Source organism: Megascapheus bottae, chromosome 27, assembly GCF_031878675.1.
Source record: "Megascapheus bottae isolate mThoBot1 chromosome 27, mThoBot2.hap1, whole genome shotgun sequence".
NCBI classification, from domain to species: domain Eukaryota; kingdom Metazoa; phylum Chordata; class Mammalia; order Rodentia; family Geomyidae; genus Megascapheus; species Megascapheus bottae.
The window spans coordinates 12,943,529-12,965,304 of NC_143535.1; the positions used below are offsets into that span (position 1 = coordinate 12,943,529).

Below are 21,776 nucleotides of genomic sequence, written 5' to 3' on the forward strand. Positions count from 1 at the left end.
ACTACACTTTAAATTGCTCTACATGTATCCTCTCAGAAAATGACATTTTATGGTAGCTCAGTTTTATGCTCAAACACTTAAAATATTTTCTATATTTAATATGGAATATGAATATGTTCATATTGAGTACCCATTGTTGTTTTATTAAAAGTTTTTTTAGTGCTTGGCACTGTTGGCACACCTATAGTCAGTCTCAGCTGCAAGAGGGTCCCTTCAGTTCATAAGTTTGAAGACATGTTAGACAACATGGCAATACCTCATCTCTTCAACTAAAACAATTAGCCGTTGTGTAGCATTATTTACTAGGAATTAAAACACTTTTTTTAAAACTGGTTCTCCATTATCCATCTACCTTGAATAACACATGAATTTAGAACTGACCACAATGAATTCACAAGTTCTTGTTAACTTAGTAGTTCAGTAAAATTTCACTATGAAATGGGTTCTTTCCTCCATTAATTTAGAGTTCTTCTTTAACATGGAACCACTGATGTCTTCCTGATTACTCTATTGCCAGATTGCCTTCAAAAGCTAAAGTATTTTCTTAATGGTATATTTCATTTATTTTGGTTCTATATTATTTTACTGTATTTTTCCTAAACTATGTTAAATCTAAAAGCCTCATAAACTACTTCAGAAGTGAATTAGAAATGTACATCCTTGTCAAGGGGTATCAATGTGTGAGAAGTAATGCACCTACTACCTGGCAAATGTAACTATAACCCCTTTATACATTACCCCAACAATTTTTTTTAAAGACAGAAAAAAAGACTGTTGTAGAATTGAGTTGTACTTAAAACACTTGTATGAAGGCAGTGGAAGTGAAAAAAAGTAGCAGAAAAAAAAGCTCTTACCAAACACCCTATTTTGTATATTGACCCAGAATACATTAACTCAATAAAGCTGGAATCCATGTAGGCAGACTGCTGGCTACACAATCTCTCTGATTCCTCTCATTTTCTATTACCTACTTCATGCCAAGCCATAGTCGTTCTTTTGCTAGATTCATGATGACTTAGCTTTTTTTGCTATCATATTTCCATATTAACATTCTCTACAGGTATAAATCGGTTCTGTTATATGAAAAATTACTGTTCTGTGCCCAGAAAAGCCAAGTACTGGAATTTGGTAATCATTTGCTGTTTATCCAGTGGGCCAGGACTCTGCTTTGTGGACTGTACATTGTACCCTTCCTTCACATCTCAGATTTCACCTGAGTTCTCTCAGTCCCAGGGTATCATTTAATTACTAATTTCACAGGAATAGTACAGTTTGCGACTATCTAGGTCATCAATTTGTTGTTACTGCTGACTGCTTGTTTGAGAAAGGTTTTGACTTTGTCCCAATCCCTTATTTCCTTCAAGCCTGGTTCAGACATACTGCTTAGGGGTTGCTGAACTCAGATAGAATGATCATAGCAACAAGTCCAAGTCTTGTATCCATGAGGAAAGGTGAGCACCATTAGCATGGCAACATGAAAATGAAATAAGGCAAATGAGTGGAGCTTTGAGGAGAGTTTTAACTCTTCTAAGAAATAGTACAATGTGATAAAAGGTTTGAATTTTTCTGAATTTTGATATTAAGTTGTGTTTAGCCATGTGATAATTGTATGACTTTGATAAAAGTCGTTTGTGCTGTCAGAATCTCAGTGTTCTTTCTAAATTGAGACAAATGTCAGTATTTACTTTACTTGGCTAATGTAATAATTCAATAGTTATTTCAAATTCCTTGTAAAGTGTTGACACATAGAAAGATGGTTAAAAATTGCTACTGTGATTACCAGGAAGCCATCACCTCACTACAAACACAGCTCTCTAGCTCATTGCTACTAATAGAGCTAGCTAGCTAGTCCAAGAACAAACAGAAGAGTATCTGGAATTAGACAACAAATGTAGACAGAAGAGTACTTAGAAATGAAAAGATAAGCATGTACTCAAAAATGGAAAATCATTATAACTGCATAAGAATTACTAGGTTATGGTCAAAAACTACATGTGAGCATAGTTCAGACTTGGCAGTTGAAACCTGGAATAAAAGAGCTGGCTTTTCTTAATTCTCAACACATCTTGTTTTAAAGGACATCTATTTTGTAGTGAGAAAGTCACTTTTCTTGACATGCCAGACATGTCAGAAATAACTGTTGTATTAATTTCTAAAATAGAGGTACAGTTCTTTAAGTGATTGTGATTTGAGTCACACATTTTTATTAGAATTTCTCTTAGTTATTCTTTAATGTTGTACTTTTTCTATCTCATTGCTTGGTTCATTTCCTTCAGGATTTCAGCTTCATGAAGTATCTCCAGGTCCCTTCAATACTTAGCTGGGGTACTCTTTCCTTCTTTATATGCCCATCGTATTTGATCTGTGCTGGCTTTGTGATGAATAACTCTTTGGATTTTATGGACAACTGATTCACATACTTGATTTAACTGTTTTATCATATGTTATTTGGTGAAAGGTTTTTCTTGTCATGCTACATTCAGTTTTAAGCCTCCAAACTTCTAGTATATGCTTTAAATCATGCAAAGACTCAAAAAATATTAAGTGCATGAAGTTATCAGACTATGACATCTGTATTTTATTTTCAATTAAGATTAATCTAATTTTGCCAGTGTCAGGATCCATACAGTGTAGCACACAAAGCAGATACTTGGTAAGATAGTTGATTAATGATTATATAGGTTGTATATCCATTGATCCAGAGGGATATATTAGAGGTGTGGAGAAAAGAACCAGAAGAATCTAGATGACACATTTTGACAGGCCTTCAAGAAATGAGAAGGCATTCTGAAAGCATCAGTGCACACAAATTATGCATCACTATGAAGCCTAACGAAATGTGTAATAAAATATTTCTTAATTCAGTAGTGTTTTATTTTGCTCCCTGTTCATTATGCATTTACCTCCTTAATAAACTTTAACTTATATGCATATTCACTACTGAAATTTTAAGTGAAAGTGATTATTCAGAATCATATTAAATTTTACATGCTCTAAAATGAACCATAAAAGTTTATGTCAGTGGCTATCAGATTATAAATGTGAGATGTTTAAAAGTCAGGCATAATTACAGCAAAAGCTTTTGATGTTTAGTTTCCATGAGATCCTTCAATTGAAAAGCAACATATGGCATGACAAATGTGTCATATATGTACAATGACATTAATATTTCCTATACTGCTCTGAAAATATGTTCATCCCATTAGTTGAATTATACAGATAAGTGAGAACTAGGCAAAAAAACAATTTTCTAGAATCATTGACCATTATCATTATAACTTACTGCAATAACTGGTCCATTTATCTTGCACTTACCCCATACCTGCTAGGTGGCTTCTCAGCAATCAGTAACTCTTTAAAGACATGTGACAGACACAATTGGTTCCCAACAGATTAAAATTCAAAGTTTTCAACCATCATAAACATAACTGTATGTCATGCTAAGTGTTACTCAGCCTGGGATATGTGTTGGAAGCACTTGGGTCTAGGTTGGAGCTTATACATGAGCATTTTCCAATAGCTTTTCAGCTAATACTGATGTTCAACCATTGATCAGCTTCATTCCGCTAAAGAGCTTGGTCATCATTCTGACATGAAATGAGAAACCACTAATGAGTTTTTAAACAGCAAAGCAAAGTTACTGTACATATTGAGTTCTAATTTGGTAAAGTCACAAATTCTCCATGTTATATATTAATCATTGAGGTTTTAACCCCTTTTAATAAAGAATAACAACACATGTAGAATTTGTCAGATTTAATGAAGCAGTTTAATAAACATTTCAGCCTCCATTCCATATGTATTCCTCAGACACCACATCCCCACAGCATGTTTTCAAGTAAATTGTTCATTCATTTATGCAGCACTGTTAGTGTGTTTGCACTATGTGCCAGCACTATTGTATGTGGAATAAATATGAAAATTAACCATTACTATTCTACTTGTCAATGACATTCTCCTTTCATCATTGGCTGCATGTGCAGCTAATCAGTGGGAGAATAACAAATTCTGTGTGATAAGAAAAGTCCCCTGGCTTTTAGAGGCCAGGGGACTGTCAGTGATAGAATCTTTGGAGAATATATTTCATTTGCCTCAAGTCTGAAAAGATAATTGGGTATTGGCCCAAACTAAGGTAAGAGGAAGAATCTTCTAATTTGGAGTAATGGCAATAGTAAATGACAAGAGGAGGAAAAAGGAGTGGAGAGTAGGAGGGAGGGACATGAAGGAGGAGGGAGAGGCATGAAAAGACACATTTCAATACATGATGAGCTACTGAGAACACACAGTATAGGGTATGCAGAATATAAGAAAGCACAGAAGCAATGTAGACTGAGTTAAAAACAAAGCTAAAAGTATAAATAAGCTTCCTCTCTCTGCTATCTTGGAGCCTGTGGAGGCCTGCTGGGAACAGGACTTCTAAAAGACAACATGTCCGGAAGGCTGTGTTGCAAGACCATTTTTTCTGGCTATAAGCGAGGTCTTTGGAACCAAAGGGAGCACACAGCTTTCCTTAAAATTGAAGGTGTTTATGTTTGAGGTGATACCAATTTCTACTTGGGCAAGAGATGTGCTTATGTATACAAAGCAAAATATGACACAGTGACTCCTGGTGGCAAACCTAACAAAACCAGAGTAATCTGGGGAAAGGTAACTCCTGCCCATGGAAACAGTGGCATGGTTCGGGCCAAATTCCGCAGCAATCTTCCTGCTAAGGCCATTGGACACAGAATCCGTGTGATGCTGTACCCCTACAGAGTTTAATGAAAATTAAATAAAGTAAATCTGTGCTCTTGTGAAAAAAAGAAGTATGAATAAGAGAAATTTGGATAATTGGATTTGAATAAAGCTCTTTGTTCTACAGAACAGAGAGATGACCATAGTTCTCAATAGCCTGCTATGTACTTCATGAAAATCTAGAATAGATGCATTGAAAAGCTCCAAGAAAGGAGTGATAGGAAAGGAGAAAGTTGCCCTGATTTGATCAGTGCATGCTTCTGAAATATTGCAGTATACCATTAAAGCATGTTTCAGTATAGAATAAAGGATGCACTAAAAATATGAAAGATTGCCCAACACTGATGACTCATGCCTAAACCCTAACTACTCAGGAGGCTGAGATCTGAGGATCACAGTTCAAAGTCAATCTAGAATATCCCTGGGACTCTCATATCCAATTAACTACCAAAAAATTTGAAGTGAAGCTATGGCTCAAAAATGGTAGAGCATTAGACTATCACCATAAAGAAATGATACTGGGCACAAATAGCTTGTGCCTGTAATTCTAGCTGTTCAGGAGGCTGAGATTTGAAGATTGTGGTTCAAAGCCAGCCCAGGGCAGGAAAGTCCATAAGACTCTCATCTCCAATAAACTATTCAAAAAAGCCAGAAGTGGTGCTGTGACTCAAGTGGTAGACCATTAAGCTTGAGCCCAGAGAGACTCAGAGACAGCACCCAGGTCCTGAGTTCAAGCCCGAGGACCAGTGAGTGGGGGCAGAAATATGATTGTTTTGAGGAAATAAAAATGTTTACTCTGATTTCAATATTATGCATTGTATACATATATAAGACATCACATGATAACCCACAAATGCCACTTGTTATATTTTTATATATCAGTAAAATATAAATTTAAAATAAACAAGAAGACAGCCAGACAAGGTGGCACACACCTATCATCCATATATCAAGAGATGGAAACCGTGGAAGTGTGAGCTCTACAAAACCTAGATACATAAGGCCATGTAGGATGACGCTAAATGAAAGGACCTCCAGGATATAGTCCTTAATGTACTGTGTTACCCCTCATCTCTTTTACTATCCCTTGTTATCTCATATTGTTGCAGTATTTTACATTGTTATCTGATATATTGTATATATGTTTATTTGGTTATTTGAAATAGGATAGGGAAGGGGAGAAAACAAGATGAGGGGCGGGGCTGGGGGAAGGGAAATGGGAACCAAAACATGAGAAAGGATATCAGTGTTCATGAATTAATGCACCTTCTATCTGGTGAATATAATGTAACCCTTCTATTAATTACAATAAAAAAATGTATGGAAAAGAAGAAGTGTGAGCTCTAGGTAAGCCTGAGCCACAGAGCAAAATTCAACTTACCCCTACCCCAGAAAGAAAGACAAACCATGCCATTTCAGACTCTTAGAATATTTAATTTCATGTATGAATTAGTTTATATTTTGCTATTCTTGGTATTTAAAAGAATGCTTAATATATTATTGTGTGGTTATGTTTAAAAATCTACAAATCAAGTTTAAAATTTACAGTTACATAAGTAGAATGACTCAAGGCAGCAGCTAACATGAATTCTTACAGTCCCAATTTCTATAGGATTCTTTAGTAACTACAAATGGTGCACACATAAATGAAAGTCATTTGTGTTTCACATCAAGAGAGAACTGTAGGATTTGCCAAAAGGAAGCTCCACACTGTTCAAGAGAAGTGAGGGGAGAGAGATAAGGGGGGGGGGAAGAGAGAGGGGGGGGAGAGAGCAAGCAGACCTCCAACTGCACAAGATGGAGTCAAGTGGAGGAAGACAGCTTTTGGCTGGAAACGAGATATTATATGGCAGAGATATTATATACCAGACATGAGCTTAGAGGACGGGGAAATACTTCAGAGTGGGGGACCTCCCGCTGCCTCCAGACATGCCGTTTGCCAATGTTACAGTGCTGAGTGGTGATTTCAGGGTGCACAGAGAGAGCCAAGGGAAGGAATCATTTCTCCCAGGCAGACCTAACATGAGCAAAATACCAGCGTATTCTAATATATACTGTATTGACTTACAATTAGTATCTGATCTGGAATCAGTAATTTACTGACTGTAAGTAGTTTTGGCCCATCACCAATACAGTTTGATTAGAACAAACCTATTCTCATTCACTTATATATTGTCAATGATATTTTCATTCTACAGTTTTCAATGATACTTTCATGCTGGGGTTGAATATATTTTACATATGGGATACAAACATAAAATATCCACAATCAGGTGTTTTTCATGGAAAAATAACCTGGCAATTTTTTTCTTTTTCTTGTTTTTACTGTATATACTATTAAATTTTTTATTAGTATCATGATAACTTTTAACTCCATCAGTAATACTTTTTAGGCTATTGAAGTTGTACCCTCTTATCAGGCAATTAGTGTCTGTTGATTAACAATACATTAGACACAGGAGATAATAACAAAATTCAGGTTAATTAGGAAAATATGATTTAGATTGTTAAAGATCAGTTGGGGTAGATAATACAGTGATAACATCAGTTCATATTGATATTATGATTGAAGGTATGGGTGGTGTTGGGAAGTGGGATAGAGGAAAGTAATAAAACAGGTATCAAGATGCATTTTACTCATAAACTGACAGGTAATGTCTATAGAGAATTGCATTAGAATGATTACCTGCTGAAGCTTGTGAGGCTCAGTTTATACTCTTTTTGGGGGGCAATTCTTGATTTAACTACTAGAAGTTTTCATTGTAAGGTTTCAATTTAAAAAATAATTAGCTGAGAGAGGAAATGCATTAAGCTACCATCACAGTTAAAAACATTCAGATGCAGTTTACTGTGGCAAAAGTACAAGTTGAACACATTACATTGCCCTCAATCCCAGCTATGTCATCTTCTCTAAAGCTTGAATCTTCTGGAATAAGGAATGGTGCTATAGGAAAATGAAGAGACCAACAATTTACTATGGAGATGAAAATAACAATTTTTCAAGATAACAATGAAGAAACAAAAAATATACAAAATGGTATTTATTTATTTATTTTTGCCAGATCTGGGGCTTGAATTCAGGTATGTGGTACTGAGGAACTGAACCCACTGTTTCATGCATGCGAGGCAAGCACTGTACCACTAGGATATGATCCTGGCCACAAAATGGTATTTCTATGTCATAATACATAGAGCAAACATAAACACGAGAGAAAAATAAATGTTCATCTTGCTTAAGCAGATATATTTTAACAGATTTATTGATACATGGACTTAAGTATCTGTATGTGAAGCCAATGCAATGATCATAACAATGAATGAATCCATCATTCCCCAAAATTTCCTTATGCCTCTTGGAAATCTTCCTCATATGCCTCCTCTTTGCCCCAGTTGATACATCACTAATGTAGTGTATTGTCTTTCCATATGAGTACTTAAGCCATCAGCTAATAGAGACTTTCTTTTTAGTACCAGGAGTGTTAGTTCAGACTGATCTAACATTTAGAGAGTAGTTCAGGTAATACATATATTTTAAAGTGGAAGAGGCAAAGATTGAAAGAAGAATAAATATATGAAGAATAAGTACTGACAGATTAAAGCAGTGTTCTGAGGTAACTGGTTTAAGCTGTTGTTATGTGAAACTGTTTGGTGCCTTATAAACTCACAAGGGCAGGAGTCATGAATTCTCTGAATTTACCCTAGTGCCTTACTTTTTGGTGCAGGTATGAGAATGCAGTATCATCCAAAGGAAAAAAAAGTAAGCCGTTTCAGTTATTTCCTAATTTCACTTATTTCTTAATTATTCACTGAATTTGCATGATCGCTAAGACACTATGAGACAATACCAACATTATATTTCAGAAAAATCTTGCTTCAAAGAAAAGAAAGATTTCCAAATACACCAACTTTGACAGAGAAAAAAAATCTTTGATCCTCTAAAATATCTACGGAAGGAGAACAAAAGTAAGAAAATACTAAATCTTAAGAAAACTCTCAGGAGAGAAGCATTTTTATTTGACATTTAAGAGCGATCTCTATTATATCGTTTTCAGCTTGAAATCTCCAGCTTAAGTGCAAATAACCAAACAGAATGCTGAAGACTGAAAAGAATGAGTAATGTGCCAGAGAGAGGGGAAAGGCAGAAGTATGGATAGGCACAAACTAATGAAACCTTACCAGTCTGACCATGGGATACCTGAACTGATGTTCTTGTTCTCACTTAGATGTGAATTATGGATTCAACTGAATGAATTTATCATTTGGCCAATTAGAGGATATGCTTGGAATTAGAGGTGGAATGATGCATATAGCGTCATCAGTTAGGATATTTACAAAACTAAACCAGTAAACACATGAGTAAGAGTCATCAAGAGAAGAAGCACACATTTCAAGTTATCAGAAAATTCTAATCTAAGCTAATTGGATCAATGGCATTTCCTCGATCATCCTTTGGTTTTCCAAAATATCTTCAGGTTGGATGATAAATACGGTGTTGGGTAAGAAATTTTGGTAGAACTGCAAAGGACAGAGTATTTAAGTCTACTTGAGGAGGTTGAGAAAACTTCATACAGAGGAAGCATTTAAGCTAAATATGAAAAGTAACAATGAGTTAGGAAAGTAAGGCAGGAGTATTATTGTGGGCAGAATTTCAGGGTCATGCACAAGTATAACACTTTTAAAACAGAAAAGACAGAGGGTGGCAGAAAGGAGGAAGCTAAAAATTGAATCTTTGCATAAAAATTTAAATACAAGTAAGGATACACATAAAAAGATTTCATAGACTCCAGGTGAGTTTATGGCAATACCTTATTAGTAAATTCTATCCTCTCTACTGACAATCCCTTAAACAGCTTCTGAGATGAGGTGTAGAAACAGGCCAAAGCTGATGACATGATGACATTGATCCAGTATTTTACAACAGGATGCAACAAAAGGATGATGGGTTGAATGTTGAAGCATTGATGACAAGTGAGTTGTTTTTCGTGTGTGTGTGTGTGAGTGAGTGTGTGTGTGTGTGTGTGTGTGTGTGTGTGTGTGTGTGTGTGTGTTTGCCAGCCCTGGGGCTTAAGCTCAGCAGTGTCCTTGGGCTTTCATCAAGGCTAGCACTCTACCACTTGAGCTATAACACCATTTCCAATTTTTCTATGTATGTGGTCCCGAAGAATCGAACCTGGATCTTCGTACATGCTAGGCAAGCACTCAACTACTAGACCAAACTCCTGACCCACAGGAATGTTTTTAATACAGTGACACAGTTGATCAAAAAGCTGGGTAAACAAGGAATTGGAATCATGTTGAAGAGGAGACAGAGAAATACTGGAAAGAAAAGGGAAAAAAATGGAAAAGGCAATTCAAACTATAATCCATGTTAGAACCATCTAGTGTCTTTATTAAAAGTACAGCATCTGGAGCTTCATATCTTGAATTCTTTTTTTAATATTTTTTATTGTATTTAATAAAGGGTTACATGATATTTGCCAGATAGAAGGTGCATTAATTCACATACATTGATACCCTTCCACATGTCTTGGTCCCCATTACCCTCCTTCCCACCCCCCCTTCCCTGTCCAGTTTCAAGTAACCAAATACAAATGTATCCAATATAACAGATAACAAAGTGAGATATTGTGACAATATGAGCTAACAAGGGAACAGCAAAAGAGATGAGAGATAACATAGCACCTTAAGGACAGCATTCATTATTATATGGCTTTTGTTTCAATATCCTAGAGGTCCATTCAATTAGCTTCATACTATATGGCCTTTTGTATCAAGATTTTGCTCTGTTGCAAATCTTTGCTATTAGAGCCCAACGTTTCTACTGGTTATGATGAATGAGGGAAACCATTGAGCCTAAGTTCCTTTGAGTCTGGCTTACTTCGCTTAATATGATTTTTTCTAAGTCTTTCCATTTACTAACAAATGGGTCGATGTCACTTTTTCTGACAGCAGCATAGAATTCCATTGTGTACAAATACCACATCTTGTGGATCCATTCATCAACTGAGGGACATCTAGGTTGGTTCCATATCTTTGCTATGGTGAATAATGCTGCAATGAACATTGATGTGCTAGTGGATTTAGTATGCCTTAGTTTCTGGATGGTTGAGTAAATGCCAAGTAGTGGAATTGCTGGGTCATAGGGAAGTTGTATGTTTAGCCTTTTGAGGCACTGCCGTACTGCTTTCCATAGTGGTTGAACGAATTTGCACTCCCACCGACAGTGTAGTAGTGATCCCTCCTGGCCACATCCCCTCCAGCATCTGTTGTTATTAGTTTTCCTGATCCTGGCCATTCTAACTGGAGTGAGGTGGAATCTTAGTGTTGTTTTGATTTCCATTTCTTTTATCACCAGAGATGTTGAGCATATATCTTGAATTCTTATACAGGAAAATTGGTCTGAGAGTCAAGAGTCATTGCCATGAATGGTTGGTGTGTAGTGAGGAAACAAAACACGACGCAAAGTAATGAAACTCAAAGCCATGTCAGCCCTGTAAAGATTCACTTCCATCTGCTCTTTTCTCATTGTAAGTGCCTTAATTCATACCTTTATTCCTTCCTTTCTCATTCCATTCTTATTCAAAACAGACTTTAAAGGATGCAATACACATACCACTTTTGCTAATTCCTTAGTCCATTTCTCAGTTTTTTCATGATGCATGGAGAAAACCCCTCTATACTGTCACAGTGGTGTATTTAATGACATCATACTTGACAGAGCCTCTAAATAGACACCAAAATATTGCAAACTAAATCTGACAACCTATAGAGAACAGCCTGTGAGAGGTCCTAGATGAGGAAGAGCCTGATGTTCACTCTAAACAAAGGAAACCAGAGTGACTAGAATGTTGGGAACAGAGGAAATGTTTACAGTTGAGCTGGAAGACGGGGTCCAAATGGTATAATACATTGGTCTTATTTCCAGACTTCAATTTCATTATAAGCAAAAAAAAAAGAATTCACGGAAGCATTTTAAGCTGAAAGCATGATTTCTCTGCTCTTCTTTGGAATTTCTTTTTTTTCTTCTAGTTCACTCTGTATGTTGAATTTTGAATTAAATTAGAGTTAATTTGACTGTTTTGGCTATATTAATTGAGGATATTTTTCTATTTATTTTTTGCTTTATTGTTACCAGGGAGGCACAGGTCATACAGAAATAATAAACAGCAATATAGTGGTAGACAAATCTTAGAATTTCGTCAGTTTTTTCGCCAATAAAAATATTACTCCACCATCCACATCACCACCCACATATTTGAATAACTAAACAACAATGATGCTATTTAAAATCAAAAGGTCATCCATAGGCCCATAGTTTTAGAAATCCCCAGGCTAAAATGAAAAAAAAGAAAATCTAGTGCTTTTTCCCCCCTCAGCTCAAAGATTCTATGCTTTTTACAGGAATGAATTATTTCTGCCTTTAAAAGTAATATGCTCTTGGGAAGGAGAAATTATTTCTTCTATGTCTATGTTAAACAGAAAATGTACATTAGAACAAAACAAAAATAGATTCACCTCTGTTGTAAAGAACTGTTGAATGCGGGAGAGGGATGGGATGGATGGAAAATATTTCCAGGAATTCTTTGCATGCTTTCATTAGAAGAATAAACCTTAAGAGACTGTATTATACCAGACTGCAGTCTGAGCCGCCAGAATGAGAAAGATAAAAATGAAAATTTGGACTTTGCTCAAGGTTGACTCCCAAGCCTGCTAGTAAGTCATCCTGAGACAATTTCTGCAGCACTGACAGGAGTGGAGGATGATGGCCTTCGGTGCCCTCTGGTAAGCGTCTGCAAGCACCCCATCCCCCGGGGTCATGGTGGACCTCACAGAATGGGCACCCTCTGTGCCAGAGGCACCATGTCAAGCTTTAGGTTTTCTGCTCTGTACAGCCCTGGGTCATAGTAGCATTAGAAATAAAATTTAAATGTCTTAAATATTGGCTTGTTTTAACCACTCACTAAGTCCAGTCACAAGCAAATGTTCACATCATAAATCTTAAAAGTTTTCTTTTTAAACTGTAGACAATGGTACCATAAATGTATACATTCGCATATCTTAACTTACTCAAACATATAAAATCTATAGTAAAAATACCAGGTGATTGCTTATTTTCTTTATGATTTTTTTCTTAAGTGGTTATACAAAGAGGTTACAATTCCTCATTTCAGGTTATGATCAGAGTGCCCCTTCCCTCCTCTCCTTCATTTCCTACCTCCCATCCCCAACCTCAACTTATACAGTTCAAGTCTTACATAATGTACATTAAATATAGTGACCACGTTTGTTCATCCTTCCTCCTTCCTTTCCTGTGGCCCCCTTTGTTGCCCTTCTTCCCAAACATATTGATCCTTTAAAACCTTTAAAAAGTTTTGCTCTGATGCATGCATTTTTCTCTCAAGTGACAGGATACAGGAAGAATTCTTACGTAGATTGTTTTCTGTTCAGTGTTCCAGTATGTTTGACACTAGTATCAGATAAGTCAGATATTATCTCTGTATTTTGAGTATTATACTTCAATTTTTATGCCATTCTTTAATGAAAATTAGGGAATTCATTTTATTATTTTGACCAACATTTGTTGAATTGAAATAAGTAATTAAACTGAGAGCCCAGAATAAAACAAATTCATGTTGTTTTCAAAAAAAAAAGTTTTGCTCTGTTGCCACTTGAGCATTCTCCCTTCAAACCTTGACTACAAAATCTGTTTCATTTAAACTCAGCTTTTAACGAAAGAAATCAGCAGGGTAAGGATGCCATTGTCTTCAGTATTCAAAAGAATCCTAGCTGAAAATACTCTCCATCGTGTTTAAATAAGATTTGCCTTGTAAGGAGGTAAATTCTAGAAATGACACCATGTGTTTGAACTTCTTAGGCTGCTGTGAAGGCAAGATTAAATCTATGCTAACCAACCAAGGCACTGTATATTTAGCACTGAAACAGTCTCACAATCTAGCTAGAAACAAACAGTTTTGACTTTGAGAACACAAAGAACTAGACTAGAGGAGACATCACCCTGGATATTCTTTTCCTCTTAGAACAATTTCATTAACTTTGGAAAATGAGCTCAAGATTTTAAATCCCTTCTGTTGAACAACACAAGATTAAATGCTGCAATAAGTGAGTTCACAGCAAGTCATAGGTATAATTATAGTGTTCGATCCTTCTAATGATTTGAAGACAACAGGTTATCCATTATAGATGATGTCTGCATAAGAGCATTGGAATGGGACCAGATAGAGTCTCCTTCACCATTGTTCTTTTACTTGGATCCTGAAAGGGAGTATTAATATTTGACTAGAGGTTTGTAGTTTTCAAAGTGCTTACACATGCCCAATTATTTGGCACAGCACAGAAATTGTTACCTAGAATGGCTCACGGACATGGGCCACATACTCAGTTAACAAGCTAAAGGGGAAAAAAGTCAAAGCTAGAGCTTATTTCCACCATCCCAAATGTGAACTTTCCAGTTTCTCACCTCAGATGCTTAGGGATCAACTGCAATCACTGGGCTGGTGCGTTGAGGCAGCCTGCCAATACTTGAATGAATATAGCTTCTGACATCAGGTTCATATAGCTGTGTTAATAAACATTAACAAATAAATAATCTCACCCTGTATTACCCTGTCTTCACATGATCATGTGTAAATCAACACATTTAAAATATACATTTTTTCTGAAATAAACATGTAGAAATGATACTTCTCTCCTGCTCTTTACCTCTAGGAGGATAGTATTAATCTCCTCCAGAAATCACAGGATGAGCTGGAAGCAGAGAGTCAGTCCTCATAGACACCAGCTCTCTGCTGGCTGTCTAGCCTTCACATCTGTGAGACATAGATTTTTGTTCTTTGTGAATCCATCCCAAGGCAAATAAATTAAGGGAAAGATGATAATAGGGACAGTGAAAGGTTAATCCTTGCCACCCAGTTAGTTCATATTTAAAAAGAGAAACCCTGCATGCATGTTCAAGAGTTGATATTATGTAGTTAATATTCAGACTATACATAGGAATTGATAGAGAGAAATAATCAAATCTGAATCAGAACTTAGTTGGTACCAACAACTTGTTGGTACCAACAAGAGCAAGGGAACTGGACCTCAATTTTTTCATTTTATCAAGAAACCTCAGTATTATATGTCAGTCTTTCTGAGGAAGAAATTTGTATTTCCACGAGGAATCACACATTAATTACAGGCCTCCTCTTCCTTCATTAAGCTCTGTCAGTTCTGCTTTGCCCAATGCTGGCCATGTTGAAGAGTTTTACCTATCTAAGATAAAATGAGACAAGGAAATTTCTGAGAAACTGAGTCAGTAAAGATCCATCAGTATGGTTTTGATTATTGTTTGTTGGGAATCTTAATGGCAGCAAGTACATAATGCATTTTCCAGGGAACATCTTCAAGGAACTCTCATTGATGATTTGTTGCTTCAGTGTCTCAGAATCAATTCATTCTAATCTGTTCTTGATTTACATTGGAATTACAGGCATCTAAATATGATCACAGTAAAGAAGTCAAGATAACTTCGTAATACATGTTTTGATTATATGGTTTTATGAACTTAAATGATTTGTAATTTATGAAAGGTTTTGAGCTTATCAAGAGCCTGGTATTTTGTTTCTGTGATTTGATGTGGAGGAATGAACTTCTCTGAAGCAAATAGCAGTGGCTATGTTTCATGACTAGCAACTTCTCAGTAAATTCTAGAAAACTGCAGAATTACTTCAGAGTGTAATACTAGAGTTGTTTATGCAAACTGCAGACATGGAAGTCTATTAAAAAGTATTGTGAGACATATAACTTTGAAAGTGATATACTTTTTTCCATTCTGAGAAACTATAGTTTTTAAGGAGAAGCTTGTAGTTTGGAAACTCTAAATGAATTAGGCATAAATAATTTATATTCATCCAAGTTGAATCCCTGATTCTCTGGTATGTTAAATACTACAATTATCAGGACCAGACAAGTGCTTCATTTTCATTTTATGGAGTGATATTTTTATGGTTGAATATATCTCTGGATATTTCTGCATGGTTGCTTACAATGGACTTACTCATTCTTCATTTAAGCATGCTAAAAGAATTTAGCTTAATACTATGCTATATTGAAATTCATATTATTCCTGATCAGTGATATTGAATTATGTTGATGTTCTTTATAATTGTTTTATCCTTAGTAGACTATGGGGAGAAGAATTCAGGTCTTAAGGACAATCAATTTTGTATAATTAAGTGCTCTTTTTCCCATTATCCTCTTACATTCAACTATTTTTCTGACCACTAGAAACATCTCCTTTGAGAAGAAACTTGACATAACTGAATTTTTTAGGTAAAAATATGACTGTGATGAATAGCAAAAGCAAACTTTTCCACTACTTTGAATTTGTTAGTTTTTTTTTAGTGGGTATTATATTAGGAGCCTTATACTACTAGGTAAGTACTCTATCACTTTAGTAGCTCCCAAGTTCTTTTACTTTTAGTTTATTTTTCTGGTAGAGTCTCATGATTTTTCCATAAATGCACCTGTCTCACCGATATTTGTAAACACATGAGTGGTACACCACATAATATCGTAAATCAATATGTTTAGTACAATACAATTCCAGGTGTAACAGTGAAAGGTAAATTAGTTTGAATGTTATAGCGTACATAAACATAGAAATCACCATTTCAATGAAAATCCTATTTTGCCATCTATTTATCTTGGCCCAATCAACTTTAATATCTTCATTTTCAAGGTTAGGAATAACACTTACCCATGGAATTGTGTAGACATAGTAATCTGACAAATATAAAACACTAATGACAGTATTTGGAATAAGGAAGTCCAAAATAAACATTGAGGTTTCCATATTCCTTATTGTCTAATGTGCACATGGATCCACTACATCTCTTCCAGTTTTTCCAAGTATAATTACAATTCACCAAACTATAACAACTCTTATGGTTTTAATGCTCCTCTGCATAATTGCTGTTTCGTGGGCCCTCAGTATTTCTTGACCAACACTGTATAGTCAAGATCACTCACAACCTAAGATTAAAGTAAAAGGGAATTACAATGGATACCTACAAGCCCCACATGAAATCCTAGCATAGGTTTTACAGCTACCAGAAATGTGTGTGGGGGGGGGGTGGGCAGTGTACCAGAAGAAAAGTAGATTCTTTTTGACAGGCAAAGTCACTGTTTCAGTGGAATAATGAGCAAGGTAATGATGGTTTCTGCTCCTTGTTGACTAAGTGTACCTCAGAGGCACAGGCAAACCTGTGGGAGGCCTTGCAAATTTCAATTTGCAATTCTTCCCCCACAGAGTATGAAAGAGAAATGGAAAAATAAATGCCATCCATTTGAGTTTTCTAATATGTTTGGCAGAAAGGGATATTAAGTTTGAAAGTAAAGCAATCCATTTCTTCTCTGCATGACTGTAATCTAATCCTATTCTTTGATCACCCACAGATGCTGAATTTACCTCATTCTCACAAGCTTGCAGTTGCACCCTTGCACATCTGAGAATCTAGTTCCATGTTTTACTTTAAAAGGAACAATATAGTAATTCTCATAAGAATCATGTATGGAGCTTTCAAAAGCATGCTATTATGAAAATAGTAAGTGATTCTGAAGCAGGAGGTATCATAAAGTACTATGGGTTCCTGCTCTTTCTGTCTTCCTATTTCTGAGGATACCATCCATGTCCCCCTTTTTCTCTTTAAGCATTTTTATTGTAAAGATAATATACAAAGGGGTTACAGTTACATGAGTCAAGTATTGAGTATACCTCTTTTTGAACAGCATCACCTCTTCCCTCGTTTAATCCCAGATTTTTCCCTTCTGCTCCCCTTACCTACAAGTTCTGCAGTACATTTTCAACTCAACATTTCAATACTCAGTGTCTACTGAGTTCACCCTTTGTCCCACCATTCTCTAACATTTTCTAATAAATTAGTCCTTTTCTTCAGTTTGTGACATTGTGTGCCCCTGCCACTTTGCTTTTATTATTATATTTTGTACTGAAACCTCTTCATTCAGCTTCTAGAACGTATTTCCCTGGTTTTCCTCTCATATTTCAGGCTACTTCTCAGGTGTCTTTGTTACTGCCAATTTATCTTCCCAAACATTTGACATTGTTATGCACACAACATTCAATCCTTGGATACCAGTCATTTTTAACTAAAAACATCAATCTGTAAGTGGTCTTAATCATTGAATGGCTTGGGTAGTCAACTGCCTACTTTACATCTTCACATTGCTGTATAAAAACCATCGCAAATGTTCCCTTCCCTGAACTGTGAATTCAATACCTTCTCAAAACCTAATTCTCCTTCAAGCTCTTCCGTTCTTCTGATCCTTTAGATCAGAATTGTTACAATTACCTTAAAGTCTTCTTTTTCTATTGAATTCTGCATCTGAGTCCCATTTGCATTACTTAAATTTTTATTTCTAATGTGAACCCATGTTTATACTCAATGACTCTTGCTGACCATCTTCCTTGCATTCATTTCCCTATCTCTAATTTTTTTAATTCTCTTGCTGCAACAGCTAATATGAGCTTGTTAAACTATTTCAAATAATATTCACTCTTCAGAATCAATGGTTCCTCATTGCACAACAAAGCCTAAGTACCTTGGGATTCAGGTGCTTCCTACAATCTGCCCAGCAGTACCCTCTTCCTTTTTTTTGCCACTATTTCTATTATTCCTTCTATAACAGCCTCTCTCTCTCTCTCTCTCTCTCTCTCTCTCTCTCTCTCTCTCTCTCTCTCTCTCTCTCTCTCTCTCTCTCTCTATCTCTCTATCACACACACACACACACACACACACACACACACACACACACACACACAACACACACACATCATATACACTGTCACCTGAACATGTTGGCACATTCCCAGAACAGCTGCTTTTTGGCACTACCTGGAAAGTTATTCTATCCAATATGTATATGGTGTGTTTCTTACTTCCCTCTTTTTTCTTAATTTTCTATTTGTTCTATTATCCTATTTATTCTAACTTGTAGACATTATATCAGTGTCACCATTTTTGAATGCCTGTCTAATAAGTGCTTTGCTTTTGCTCTTTCTCTAGCATTCAGAGAAGTATTTTACATCGCAAATATATAAATGTTTTAATGTTGAATCTTTTGTTGAACCAATGAACACAATTAGTATTCTTGAGATGCTGGCAGTCTTAAAATTCTATTTCATCATCAGGTAGAATCTTTTGATTCCACTCAAGTATTTACTTTATTGTCTCCTTTACATTTCTCAATATCTCGAATCCCCTAAATTTATCAGTTGACATTAGGTAACCAAACTAAATAATCTGTTTTCTATTCCAATGGTATTTTACAATAAAAATGATTCCATCTACTTAGTACCTCCTATATGACCACATACTATTCTTCTATTTTATGTAGAAGAAAGCAATATTTGAGCAAGTTGTCTGAGATGATTACATGTTTTCTCATCCTTAAACACTCTCAGATCTTACTTATGCTGCACCAACATCCTGCAGTTGCCTTCTTGTACATCTACTTGGGTTCTTTAATTTGTCAGTAGTGGATTTAAAAACCTACCCTTATGTTTATACTTCCCTTAACGCTTCCTTGAGTAGAAGTACTTAAAGTACTTCCTATGCCATTTAACTTCAAAGGGCTCTCTGTTTCTTTCTTGTACTTATTCTATTTTAGTAGTTAAGCAAATCTCAAATTCCAACTTCATTAAAAAAACAGTAACAGATAATCTAGTATTACTAGTAATTGCAAATGTCAGCAGAAAATTGGAGAATCTCATCGTTTCAAAATGGAATTATTGGCTCATTAATCTGACAAGGTTATTTGCATAGTGAAAAGGAACTAACATTTGTGCCAAGCTTTTCACTGCAAATTATTGTTCGGTAGAAAATAATAGTATAATAAAGATGAAATTTTAAGTTGAAACAGATCCAGAAGGATTCTGGATCCTTCTCTTGATTATATCTTTGTTTTACTTTTAATCATAAAGACTGAAAATATGCTACCTGACATTAATGGGAAAAGTGCTAGAAAACAGAGAAACTATCATGATGACTTAATATTTAATAAATTAATGATGTTCTTGCTGATGCTAAATTCCTACATTGCTCAAATTTCTAATTGCCAATAAGTATTTTAATGTTCATGATTCTACAATAAATATCTTTTTTCCATGATAATTCACCCACAAATCTAGTAAGGATCAATTTTATAAAGCCTTGTTCTTCAGAGGCAGCTTGAGCATCACAATAGTCTCTCTAAATTTTTATTAGAAAAGGGAGGAGGGTGAGAGACTGGATTATGAAGGCACTAAAATTAATTCATTACCTTCCCTAGAGATAAAGATGGATTTTATAGTAATATTGTTCTAAAGCTGAACTTCTTTAATATATGATGAGATTTTCATTTTAACAACTTCCTGTGAAAAGAAAAAAAGGTTAAAATTGCTGATTTGTAAAAGGAAAATATGTAATAATTTTGAAAATAATGTATGTATTTTTGAAGTAATTTTAACAGTATTGAATGTAATATTTACTGTACTATAACACAACTGACAGTGATAAGAAAGAATGAGAAAATGAAAAATCTAGAAGCGGCTTTAATCATCCAGTGTTCCAAAATAAACAGAAATCTCATCAGAGTATAAGAAAGAAAACTTATGTTTTCAAACCTGATTTCAAACAATAATTGATCATGTAATGTCTGTTTCATATAGCAATAATTTTTTGTCAGTGTTACTGACACCAGCAGTTGTGTCATCCAACATACTGAAAAAAAATCAATTAAATTACAGATTCTTTAGGCAACACATCGGTGCTTTAATCATGAATCTTCCAGTCTCTTCTTTGTCTCTATGAATTCCTGCAAATTATGTTTGAACACCCATACCTCTGTGCCACTACATCAAAAACTACATGGTAAAGTGCTATTGAGTCCTTTGAGAAATGTCAGTGATGATATTTTAAAACTCTAGCACTACATAACTAACACAGTTACATATAGCAAGAAAATAGTCTCAAGAAATTTCATTATTTTTCTTCTTCAAGCATAGTTTAATTTTTCAGTATTCTCTCCAAATTCTGATCGTGTAATTCTCAGCTTCTAGTTTGGGTGCTTCCAGTTTAACACCTTTCAAGTAAGTGTTGAATAAACAGAGATGCTTGAACAAGCAAAAGATTCCTTAATATAATTTTGCTGAAACATGTAATATATTGATATATATTTCAGGTGTCCAATAACAATGAATTATGTAACAGTTCTTAAAATCCTTTGATACAGAAACAAATTACAAAATTTGCATTTGGAAGAATACCCTTTGAGAAATACCCTTTGTGGTTAGCCTACATTTGCTGTTTCTCCCTTTGTTATGTGTTATTCCAAATTTATGAAAATGGGATTTTTAATACAGACAGATCTTAGTTATCCACTATGGTGAATCTTAAGCTGATAGAATTTTATTTAAGGACAAACTTATTTGCTTTCTATTATGCAGTACAATTACATCTATCTATCTATCTATCTATCTATCTATCTATCTATCTATATATATATATATGGGGGCTATCTGCAGTCAACAACAGCAAAGGTAGAAGAAGGCTAAATGATATTTCTTTCATATTTTTCCTTTTATTTTTATAATACAAATGAAGAGTATATAAGCAAAACTATAAATATTATTAGTGAAAAAGAACAAAACAACCACTTCTTAGAGGTATAGAACGTTATAGAAACTTGTTAGTAACCTTGTGTAATCTCACAGTTTCTTCTTTTTAAACAAATTTTCCTATCACTTATTACTCCACCTTAAATTTACTATTTAATAGAGAATGAGGTATTTCATTTGATTATCTGCAGAGTGACCATATTGACTCAGAACAATAACCTACAAGTCTCCCAGAGAACAGAATGCATGGAGTTTTCATAATAACCTTGGAATCTACCTTGGCTGCTCTGAAATTGTTCCTGTCTCATTGTAGTGTCAGCAAGTTAAAAATAAATTGTTTTTGAAACAGAATTTCGAAAAGTGATGC

General features: G+C 35.1%; 1 long non-coding RNA gene and 1 pseudogene across 1 annotated transcript in view; both read left to right on the forward strand.

The window, feature by feature from the left end:
* The window catches only part of LOC150045638 (uncharacterized), a 102,373-nt gene that overhangs the window by 73,369 nt on the left and 7,228 nt on the right, over positions 1 to 21,776 (forward strand). The gene's annotated exons all lie outside the window — the stretch shown is intronic.
* LOC150045639 (large ribosomal subunit protein eL33 pseudogene) lies at positions 4,382 to 4,796 on the forward strand (annotated as a pseudogene).